The following is a 12,048-nucleotide window of genomic DNA, read 5'->3' as shown; positions in this document are numbered from 1 at the left end:
GGGAGTGCTGTCCTCTGATGTCAGGAGAGCTTATGTGATCTATGTGTGACTGAAGGGGGTTTCCACCGCTGAGAGTTGGAGCCTCGAGGAGAGAGGGGTTTATTTTGTGTGAGCGTACGCAAGCGAGTTAAATCAACACATTGGGTCTGTATTAATGTGAGCTCATGACTCTCGCCGCGGGGCTGCTATACTCCCGAGCACACTCTTACACACTTGGACACTGCTTGTCGTACCTGCAATCAGTTCTGTACACATTGCACTGAGCCGCCGTGTAGGCGTGCTGCTGTCATGGCGAGTAAGTGAATGTTGCTGCGCCAATGAATGATTTTAGTTGAGAGTTGAACCGCCTCCCATCAAACCCTCTTAACCGTGAGCACTTGAGCAACCCAGACCCCGGTCCCAGGTGCCGCAGCAGGGCTGAGCAGCGAGGATCAGGTGACCTCTGCTTGGTGAGACCGGGGGTCCCCGAGCAATCCAGGCTTTCTCGGTGTGGTAAATTGGGTCCCATTTTGAAAGCAGATGGACTTGTCTGGCTGAGCTCCAGCTGTGTGTGTGTGTGTGTGTGTGTGTGTGTGTGTGTGTGTGTGTGTGTGTGTGTGTGTGTGTGTGTGTGTGTGTGTGTGTGTGTGTGTGTGTGTGTGTGTGTGTGTGTGTGTGTGTGTGTGTGTGTGTGTGTGTGTGTGTGTGTGTGTGTGTGTGTGTGTGTGTGTGTGTGTGTGTGTGTGTGTGTGTGTGTGTGTGTGTGTGTGTGTGTGTGTGTGTGTGTGTGTGTGTGTGTGTGTGTGTGTGTAATGAGTTGCTCTCAGCCATCAGCAAGGATAAAGATGTGATTACCCCAGGCTACTCCTGTCCACCTTCATCAGTGTACAGGCTGCAGAATCTCACACATACACACCATACGTGCGTGTGCATAAACTCTGTCCTCATTTCACTCCAAAGTACCTCCTCTTTTATCTAAATGTGGCTGTTTTTGGTCTAGAGGACTAGTAAAAACACATCTTTCAGATCCACAAACGCAAATCAAAGACGTGTTATAAGACAGGAAGTGAAATGAATGATTCATTGACGCCACCAGCCAGCTGATTTTATCACAATAATGTGTTGGAGTAGAAGAAGTAGGCTGGTTATTGTGCAGCTAAAGGCTGGTTATTGTGCAGCTAAAGGCTAAATACAGTATTAGTTTGTGTTGTCACATGCAAAGCATTGCTTAAGGGCTATGCTTATATATAATTCAAATGCATAATGGGGTGTTTTTACTAACACTGCAATACCCGAAAGATTTGATAAAATCCAGAAAAGTTTGAGCCTGTTAAAGCATTATGTGTCACTGTGTAGTTTCGTAACACAGGGGTTCCCAAACTTTGTCATGCCAAGGACCCCCATATAGCATTATCGTCTGGCGGGGACCCCCCTGTTGCAATTTTTTTTTTAAATGATGAGTACATTATGATGGAAAAAATGACAAATTATTCATACAGCTTAATACATTTTCTTAATATATATTTGTATTAATAATTAATAATCAGTTATTCTTCAATTTTTTTTTGTATTTATCTTTTGTTTGTCATTCATTACATTTATTGTGTCTTCTGTTATAAACATTAACACAATATTAAACAGTAATATCAACAGTAAACATATTTTTAAAGCATTTTTAAAGTGATTTCTGTCTTTATAATATTATATAATTTTGAACAGTAATATGAACAATTAACATATTTTTTGCATTTTTGAGAGCTACTTATGCCTTAATAATATTATATATAATATTCGACAGTAATATTAACAATAAACATTTATATTCATATATATAAACATCAATATTTGCTACATCCGTGCTCTCACCCAGCTGCAGAGCGAAATATTCACGAGCTTTCACTTTCTCCAAAAGCTGAGCAGATACTCAGTTTCACTCTCAGCAGCGGCAGCTCGATTCTGATCTTGAAGGGCGGTCGTGTGATTTGAAAATATATATATATATATGAATAAATAAAAAATATTAAAAGATTGATATCAAAGGACACATATATTGATAGATATGCAGTTATTAATAACATCTAAAAAAAAAAAATGTCACTTTACATTTCTTTTAAAATTCCCCTTTCCCTCAAACTCTGCGTGCCCCCTGGCGGCCCCCCGGGGGGTCGGGGCCCCTACTTTGAAAAACACTGTCATAACCCATGCTGATTTATTTCTTAATTCTAATGAATTAATGAATAAGCCATTCATAAAAGAGTAAACCGGAGCCAGACACACTGTTATCTTTTGACGTTACGAGTCAGCGAGATATTCAAAGAAATCTGGTTGTAGTTTATTATACATTATATTATATTTTAAGGTGCATTACTGTATTACTTTCCCTTTTCTTTTTGAATACTTCTGAGTTAAACGATACACATATTACTTGCCATGTTTGTGAAGGTCTATAACTAAGGTCATTTTATGATTTTGGAACCATTGCTTGAACAGAAACGGTAACACAGCTTCACACATTTATTTGGCAAATACATCATATAAATAAAGAATGTTATACCTCATTAAAGTTACATTGAAGTTTGCACGGATGCCAAAATAAGTTGTGTGTTGTGCACATAAAAGCAGCCATTGTAGTAAAGATAAATACACTATTTCTGTAAGAAGGCTTTATTCATCTCTGTTATATTTATCATCAGAAGCTTGATTATTTCAAATTGGCGAGAAAAGCATGTTGCTGCTTGTAAAATGCCACTGTGGCCTGGAGGGAGGGGACTTTTCTGTTCTGTAGTGGACTGATAAGCCTTCTACTGTAAAGAGCAACCATAAATAAGGATTTCAGGACATATCTGTCGTGGATAACTTGCTGCTTTTCTTGTGAATTCAAGTAAAGAATGTTGTTTTTTCACCGTAACAAGTGCAGAGGGAAGTGAAATAAACCCAAACAGACCACAGTTTTAAAGGTCATTGGTTTCTGTTGAACATGCCTTCGGAAAAGCCTGGCCTGGTCAACAGCTCTACGTTTTACGGGACTTGGAGGGATCCTGTATCACGGATATTCCAAAAAGAGACTGTCTCGGTTTTCTCCTCAAAGCAAAAGACAGCATAAACTCTCTGCTACGGAGTTCTTTTGACACCGAGCAATTTTCTATTCAAATATTATTGACCATGATTGTTCGATTTGGCATTTATGTTGAATCCATCAAGTCCAACAAAGTGCCTTTTTAACATTTTCAAACCACCGTCCTGTAATTTCCATCCAGTTGTTTTTGCTTAAAAACAATCCGGCACAACACTTTCCATGCTTTCTGCTGAACAAAGGTGCCGTTTATCAGAGACCCTAAGTGCCATGTGACTCTTCCAATTTAGATCTGCAACCAGACAGATTGGGGAACACTTGTGATATTTTAGCAACATGCATAAACAAAATGGCATTGTTCAAACATCAGCGGCACTAGATCTATGTCTGTGGGAACTATTCATCTGCACAGCACAGACTTAGCGGCCTTTCTACGAAACAGACAGCATGCTACTTCAGATTTGTCTCCGTGAAGGCGCCTCTGTGTCCCTATTGGTTCACCAGGCTGAGGGGATTTCTGAGCTGCCACCTGATTCACATTGCTGTAATTGAGTTGTGGCCATAAGCACAACTTTGCCTTCCTAGGCCCCAGGTAATTCACACACCACAAAAGCACTGTTTATCTCACATGATGTCTGGGGCTCAAAAGCAGCAAGACCATTCTATCTATCGGAAAAAGGGCGGAGAGATTATAGGAAGGAAAAAGAGCGTAAGAGTTTTCATGTAGTGAAGCAGCTCTGTGCCAGGGAAACTAGGGGAGTCACTGAGTCTGCAGCACGTGGATAAGGACCGCAAAGCTCTGGGTTTCAAATATCTTTCTCCCTCTCTCTTCACAGCTTAGGAGCTGCTATCGATTCAAGGGGAGATTTCCTTGGCCAAGGACAGAGAGATTGACGTTTTTGGGGTAAGCCCGAATTTGTCGCTCCTGTCAAATCTGGGTAATTGGACTTCTGCACACTCCACACTTGTGCCTGTGGGTGCCAAACACCATGTTGCTCAATACCATTGTTGCTCGTCATGTGTCTGCCACGCTGGTTTTGTGGTCGTCTTGAATTTTCAGAGATTCTGCAAGTATTTCAATTTTCACACGCATACAAAGCCCTGTGCTGTTTAGAGTGGCCTTCACTGCCAGTGGTAGAATCAAATTGAATCCACACGCTGTTAACTCAGAGTTAGAGATGGCAGCAAGGATTTTGCTCTGTCATGTTCAAGCAGAGAAGACCAAACACAAACAGCCATTCATCACTAGAACTGGCGTGAAGAACTTGGACAACCACTCTGTGAATATAGACTGATTTATTGCGGCTGATTCATCTTCCTTGTGTCGGCTGCAAAACACTGCAGCAGCAGAAAGGAAAAATAATGTACCATCTATTTATATTCCTGCCTTTAAGTCATGTTTTTTGGTTTAATTTTGCCTCTAGAATGACAGGAAGGAGCTTAAAAAGGTTGGTCAACTCCTCGCAGCCAAACGTAGTATCAAGGATTGCGGAGATTTGTCCTCTCCCGTCATATTTGGCTTTCTCCTGCCTGTACAAACGAGTGTTTTTTCCCCCTTGTCATGTCTTGTCCTGTCCCTTCCTGGCCCTGGGGAAAGGTGATCTCTTCACCCCGTGCCAGCCTCCAAGTAAAAGTAAATATACTGTTGTGTTTGCAATGATACAGAAGAATGCAGTCCCTCTACAACACGCCTGGTTCAGTGGATGCTTGCGTCACAGTGGAGATTTGTTTTTGCATACAAACACATACTCACACCCACAGAGGACGTCTCTGTGTCGTAACCGGGGGTGACAAGTGGTCTGGCACACATCTGGCCCGATGGTCAAGAAGACTGCTGCATACAACTCTTCTTCTGTTGTGCATTTCCTCACCCTTTGATTTGTTTTCCTTGTTAATGTTATCCCACTGTGTTATAACTTTTAGGAATTGGCAAAGGCAGCCTGAAAGACATGCAGGAAGCAAAGTAGGTCCGTTTTTGATTCAGCCTGCCTCTCATCTAAGTTGTTTAGTGCCCATAAAATCACTCAATTCACTTCATTAGTCCGTGATGACACATCTTTGTTTCTGGAAATCATTAAATTATTCCATTAGCTGCTTCATTTATCCATCACTGCTTTTATTTTATGAACTGGCAGAAGGTACGAGCAGTTCTCGCATGCAGTCATTTTCCAGTTTGTCTCCCCCTCTTGAGTTAGCAGGTTTGGGGTTTTCATCTCCACGTGAAGCGGTATTTAACCCCCCCGTCCCCGTCGTGATTTAGATCCAGTCTCATTCGCGGGTTTGGGAAACGGCCCCGGCAGTTGATATGGAACACATGCCTTTAATGATTCACACTCTGTGCGGTAGGTCGCTGCCTAGAATGGGACTCCTGTGTTTTCTTTCTGCAGTCTTGTTTTCTTTTTTACCTCCGCCTTACACATGGACACTTGCGGGAAATTAAAATGTGTTGTTTATGCACAGTTGTTCCATACTTATTATTCTCCCTCAATGCTGGACAGAATGGAATAATCAGCACTCGACACACTTGTTGTTGAATCAGACTTTTGTGCTCTTTCCTCAAGATTTCCTCATGTTAGATTAAAACTGCCTAGTGTCTTTGTCACTCTAATGGCTCCAAGGCATCTTTTTGTTCTTTCATCGTGATACATTTGAGTGTAGTGGTGCGACTGTGAGGGGCTTTCCAACACTTCAACACCTCTGATTAACCAATTCGATTTTCACAAAACCCCACATTTTGAAAGTTACGGCTGAGTAAGCTACTTCAATCTAGTTGGTATTCTAGAGCTGCTGAGCTCATTTTCTGTAAGGCATTTGAATGTCAAGATATTGTGTGGCATCTTACTTCCTCACCGTCAGCAGAATAGCAGAAGTGTGCCGATGCTCAATTGATTCAAGTTTTCATTCGTGCGTGTGCACTCTACCCACTGTGAACAAATGGAGAAGTTAAAAATGAATGTCATTCAAACACATTCAGTCAGTGCCTTTCCCCTGTGCATTATTCCAATCAGCCATTATGTTTCTAAGTTCTGGCTTTGAAGTCAAAAACAGTAAGAGCCATGTTACGGGGAGTGTTCCCGCCTTCCAAGCTGACATAAATGGCTTCCTGTTTTTGCTTTCACGCAGTCCCCCAAACCCCGGCCTACATCTTTCCATCCACACTTCCATCTTTTGTTCTTCCCCTTTTTTATCCTATCTCTTCCTCTTTCTCGCCATACTGGGTCCCACGCCCCCTTTGTGTGGCCTCGTCTGACCTCTCCTTCCTCACACATACGCACATCTCTCTGTCGCCTACAACACACACTTACTGGACATCGCACATGCATGGTATGAAGACAAACGGCCCGTGTCCTTGACACCCCTGTAAGTGAGCAGCTCTTTCCTTTTTGCAGGAGGCAAACTCGTGGGTGGCCACAGAATCGAGATAGAGGATGCACTTGTTGACCTTGTTTGACAGAAGGGCTGCTCATATGCAGTGGATAGTCCAAAATAACATGTAAACGCAGGCTGAGGCACTCCATTAATGTGCAAAATTGTTGCAATCATTGTTTCACTGGCAGTTATGGATCATATTTTCTTTGTCGTAATTCGAGGAAATGTTATGGTGTGTTGTTGGAAGTCAGCATGCTTTGCTCTTTCTCATTAGAGGGAGAGTTATTTCCATTTAGCTCTTTTCCCACAAGTACTTGACTTCATGCCCATGAGTTTACCAACACTGTTTACTGTGTATTTATGTGGTGGTGCTCAGTTTTTACAATACCCATAATCCCCAGGATAACAAAGTGCCACTCATAAAGTGTTGCTTTAATGAAAATATGCCTTTGTATTGTTTTATGCACTGCATTTTGAGTCAATTGGTGTTAATCTGTTTAGAGGCCATAAATTAAGCTCTCTGTTGGAACTTGTTTTATAAAGTTTGACGCTCTCTTAAGCCGGTTATGGAACAACAGAGTGAGCACGCTTGAAGTGTGTGTTTGTGTGTGAATTGATGAACAGATGAACAGACCTCCCTGGATTTAAGTGTTGCTACAAAGCACCACTAGATACTGTGCGCAGAAAACCCCAGCCACTCCAGGCGAGAGGGCGTAGCTAACAGCACTGAGTACTCTGCAGTTCCTCTTCGGGGCGCCTCCTGACAGGAACTTGGCAGCGAGGAAACATAAACAAATTCTCCGCGGTGGGCTGGCAGGCTGGGAGGCGCGGTTCCCCCCTGTTACCATACATGCACAGCGCAGCGCATCTCGGATCAGGCTAGCCCGCTCAGCACCCACAAGCTGTGAGAAAGAGATCTTAAAGGGACAGGTGCGGCCTTAAGGAAGCCCCGGCCCACTCTGCATCTGCGGCCTGTTTTCCTTGTAGTCGTCACAGTTGCATAGTCGCGTTACGCTGTATTGTTTCACACTGACAGTGATGTGTGTTACTTATTGTGCACTGACCTCTTGGAGGGTTTCAACAACACCAATTGAAACACTGCCTGGAGGGAGGGTCCCAAAATGCTTGCTTGTGCTGAAGTAGCAAATTGATGATGATGTAACAACGTAGACTTTGCAATCCAGTATGGAAGAGAAAAAGAGAGGGTGTGGTGGGCCTAACAGTCATAACACACACACACGTGCAGTATTCCCAACCAAAACATACTCGCACATACATACCTGCGCGCACATGCTTATTTATACACATCTTGGCACACAGAAACTAGCATGTCTGCAGTTTTCTCTCTCCCTCTCTCCCTCATTTCTCTCACACTCTCCCAACACAGTGGTGTATTGTGCAGCCTGACCTGGTCCCTGTCCAAAGGCAAAGAGAACCCAGATTTCTGAAACAGAGGGCTCTCTACTAACGGGCCGGCCAGGCTGCAGTTGTTATAGCCTGCTGCAGCCTTCCAAACCAATGGGGACTGCTAACTGAGCCGTGTGTGTGTGTGTGTGTGTGTGTGTGTGTGTGTGTGTGTGTGTGTGTGTGTGTGTGTGTGTGTGTGTGTGTGTGTGTGTGTGTGTGTGTGTGTGTGTGTGTGTGTGTGTGTGTGTGTGTGTGTGTGTGTGTGTGTGTGTGTGTGTGTGTGTGTGTGTGTGTGTGTGTGTGTGTGTGTGTGTGTGTGTGTGTGTGTGTGTGTGTGTGTGTGTGTGTGTGTGTGTGTGTGTGTGTGTGCTTGCAAGTACTTTTTGATCACCCACAGAAGGGTTTCTTGGACCGCACTTGCGGGAGCCGACATGGCACCTCCGTGCAATTTCATAAGCACTGGTAAAATCATTTGCCTGACTTTTAATAGTGCTTGGTCTCCACAACATGTTCCAAATGCACTATTTTCAACCGTCCTTTAATGGCGGGCTGCAGTAAAGAGTGCGATGGCTAGGAGGAGCCTTCCTTTCTTCTACCATTTTTTGATGGAGGATTAAATGTTCTTTATTTTCCTGGAATGGTGATGGAAGCAGGAGCCAGCTCACAGTCTGCCTCATTGGTTTCTGTCGTCTGCCTGACTGACTCGTCCGTCTTCTTTCATGTGATTAGCAACTGTCCAAAGCATTCTCCTTTTATTGATATTCTATATTTGGTAATCGGAGTAAGAATTTTTTTTTTCTTATTATTGTAAGTGAAGAACATATCCTTAAATGGTGTTCTTTTCAAGGTGAGAGTTACGTATTTGTATAACTGCTAACGTAAATAAAGCACATCATAGTTATGTTCAAATACCTTAAAAAGGCCCTAAATGCTCATTTGGGGTTTTCACTTTCCCTTAGTGTGTTCGTTTTTGTGCATGTAAATGGTCTGCAAACGCTAAGTTCCTTTCAGAGGGATTTTCTCTCCCCCACACTCCCCCCTTTCCTTAAACGCCGCCATTGGGCTCCTTTGTTTACTTCCGAAACATAATGACATCACTATGTTACACCTGCGCTTCTATTGGCTAACACTCCAACACATTCCACGTGATAATCTTACGGGCGGGACGTTTCTAAGCAATTGACCAACCAATCAGACCAGACCGGGCTCTGGTTTCAGACAGAGGGTGAAAAGGCAATATGAGAGAAATAAAGAGCTTTTTGAACATTAAAACATGGAGACATGTCACAGGAGAGACACTAAATACAAATATGAACTTGGAATGAGCAGAATAATTGCATTGGATCAGGAGTAAAGCAGTATGGAAAATCATCACAGGTTATGTGTGTGTTTAGGTGAGTGAGTGTTCAGTGCTCTGTGAGTAGCAGAGGAGTGGAGGAAGAGCAGGGGCTGACAGAAAGTGTTAGGATCCACTGGCAAAGCACAGCACAGGCAGCTCTGGTGACAGTGCAGTGCAAAGGGGGGGGGGGGAGGCGGGTGAGTTAAAGAAAGAGGAGGGCGAATTAGAGGAGAATATGCCACTAAAAGTGAGCGAGAGAGACAGAAAGAATCTTCCCCCACAGGAAGTTTGTAGATGAGGACACTGAAAAAGAGAGATTGAGAGAAGTAGACGAGGATGAGCACTCCTGGTGTGGCAGCAGGTCTCCTGGGATACCGTGTGTGTGTGTGTGTCTGTGTGTGTGTCTCTGTGTGTGTGTGTGTGTCTGTGTGTGTGTGTGTGTCTGTGTGTGTGTGTGTGGAACAAGTGATCTCACAGTACCTGACGCTCTCCATTTACCTCTGTATCTCCAGCTTTCCTTAATGCGCCTACATGTCCACTCACGTTGAGTAAAACCTCCCACCTATGAGGTAAAGGAGATGGCATCCCCTCACCACCACAACCTCCTCTCCAAGGTCCCAGAAGACACATCTCTGTAATGGCCCCCTATCGATCCTGAGGCCTCCTTGTCCACACTCAATGCCCATCGATCGGCACCTCGCAAAGAGTCTCAGAGGGCTCCTTCCCATCCTGTGGCTTCTCGTGTAGATGGTGTGTGTGTGGTGACGTGCATGTGTGTAAAACAGCACTTGTTTATATTTCAGAAAAGAGACCAGTGTCTGCATGGCTGTGCGTGTTCATACGACAACCTTCGTGTTTTCGCATTAATATAGCCGGAAAACCTTCGGTGAAATTGTCCATCGGCAAAGTAGAAGGTCTTCCTCTCATTAAACCCGATGAACGATGCAGGCCTTCACGTCTGAAACCTTGCAGCATAAAGACATATACTCCCAACAACAACAACAAAAAAAGACTCCCTCAGCCACTCTGCAGTCTCCCGCAAGACAGACAAGACAGAAAAAGAAGAAAAGACTCCCTCGCCTTCCATGTACAAAAAAAAAGCCTGATTAATCAGTCAAGCCACATGAAAACTTTGCTTGTTATTGTTGCTGCTTGATTTATTGAAGGCCTGGATGTGGGTCAAACATCCCCCCCCTTTTTTCTTTCCTCTCTTCCTTCTTACCCTTCTACCTAAATAAGGGCCCACCCCCCATGTCTCTTCCCTTTGTCTCTCATCTGGTTTTCTGTTTTTGTTAAAGGACAGTTGATTAATGGAGCCACAGACAAAGCCCGCAGTCTGCTCTCAGCCCGGGCTCAGATAGGCCTTCGCTCTAGGTAAACCAAAACACATGTGCTCCGGACAGCCACTGGGAACCCCTGACGAGAAAGAATGGGAAAGATAGAAGAAATTAACGATAGTAGTCTCTGATGTATTACATACAGTGATATAGGACCCTTCCTGCACTGGAAAATGTCCAGCAATTGGAAAAGGAGTTGTGTTTAATGTACATAGCTACAAGCTGAAGTGCTTGGGGTGTGGCTATAACTGTTATTGAGTTGCACCATTGTAGCCTATATGTGTTTCTCACACTTAGCTTCAGCTCTCAAGGTGTGCAATATCACATATTTACTGGATGTAATGTAGCTAAGAGACATTTCAGCACCTGAGCATTGTTTCCTGCCTGCAGGCTCCCCAGGAATGAGTACAGTGCCATTGAGAGTCTTGTAGAAGATAATTGCCTTATTGAATGATAACTGAGCATTTTATTCCCGTGACTGCATTGAGAGCTTTATTGTCAATTGTCCTCTTAATAGCGGGGCCTGCCACTCATGTCACACTTTATAGCTACACACTGAGGTGTTTGTGTATTTATGTTTGCACGCAGCGCAGTCTAATTGGCTGTATTTTCTGCCTAAGGTAAACATGTCTTCTCAGGAAATATTACCCAGAAGTTATATTGGTCAATAACAATTATGTGTTCAGTTATACTTTATAGTGCTGACCTACTGAACCATTTCACTCTACTTCAATTGAGAGGCAATGCCCTTCCTCTATCGACAAGCCCATAGAAAGACACAGAATACAATGGTAATTGTATTGTATGGAATTATAAATGTTGAAATGTCCCTTTTTAATGTCTTATACTCTTAACGTAAGGGTTTTTATTTTGCAATTGCTGTCCGTAATATAATAAGATGGTCGGTATAAGTGTCCAATGCATGTTAACACTTGGATAAATTGCTAGTAAGTAGTCAAAAATCATTGAAAGGGTCGTATTTGGGACATTTAAAAGTATGGGCACTGGCCATGGCATTTTTCTGTCAAGTCACCCATTATTTAAACATAAATAGCATACTCAGCTTTTAACTGCAAATGCCCCTTTACCCTCTCAACCTGCCTTTAGTTACCTAAACCCAACCTGCAGCATGTGGGCCAAAGCACACAGGGGTTGAAGGTTGTTTTGAAGGCGGAGAGATCCAGGAGGGAGTCAAGCTGGTCAGCAAGGCCAACGTCCAACAGCAACACCCACACTTAAGCGAAACTGTGCCCACCCAGAGGAAGGATGGGGATTTCCTCATGAGCTTGATGCAGTCATCCACCGCGTCTCACCCAGTAAAATATGTGCCTGCCAGCTTCCTGTCTTTCCCAGCTCCCATCGGGGATGATCCCCGAAGCCTTCCTCAGGGTCTGTGAGGGAATTAGCCGTGGCAGTTGGACTGTCAGATGAGCAGGCAGGCTGAGAGCAGTGACTGTAGCAACACTTACTGTACACCAGCGAAAAAATATTCTGCATCTCCTTTATTCTGGCCTCTGCTCCTTCACGGGTCTGGATCTGTTGGA

General features: G+C 43.7%; 1 protein-coding gene across 3 annotated transcripts in view; it reads left to right on the top strand.

The window, feature by feature from the left end:
- raraa (retinoic acid receptor, alpha a) overlaps positions 1–12,048 on the top strand; it is a 152,063-nt gene that overhangs the window by 15,896 nt on the left and 124,119 nt on the right. The window contains exon 2 of one of the 3 annotated variants that reach the window (XM_079659691.1): positions 3,889–3,956. The exons of the other annotated variants lie outside the window; for them this stretch is intronic. The gene's annotated coding sequence lies outside the window, so the exon portion shown is untranslated. The remainder of the gene's footprint in view (positions 1–3,888; positions 3,957–12,048) is intronic. 3 annotated transcript variants of the gene reach the window in all.

Source organism: Notothenia rossii, assembly GCF_949606895.1.
Source record: "Notothenia rossii genome assembly, chromosome: 11".
NCBI classification, from domain to species: Eukaryota; Metazoa; Chordata; class Actinopteri; order Perciformes; family Nototheniidae; genus Notothenia; species Notothenia rossii.
The sequence above is the reverse complement of the archived record's forward strand: the minus strand, read 5'-3'. Positions and strand labels throughout refer to the sequence as shown.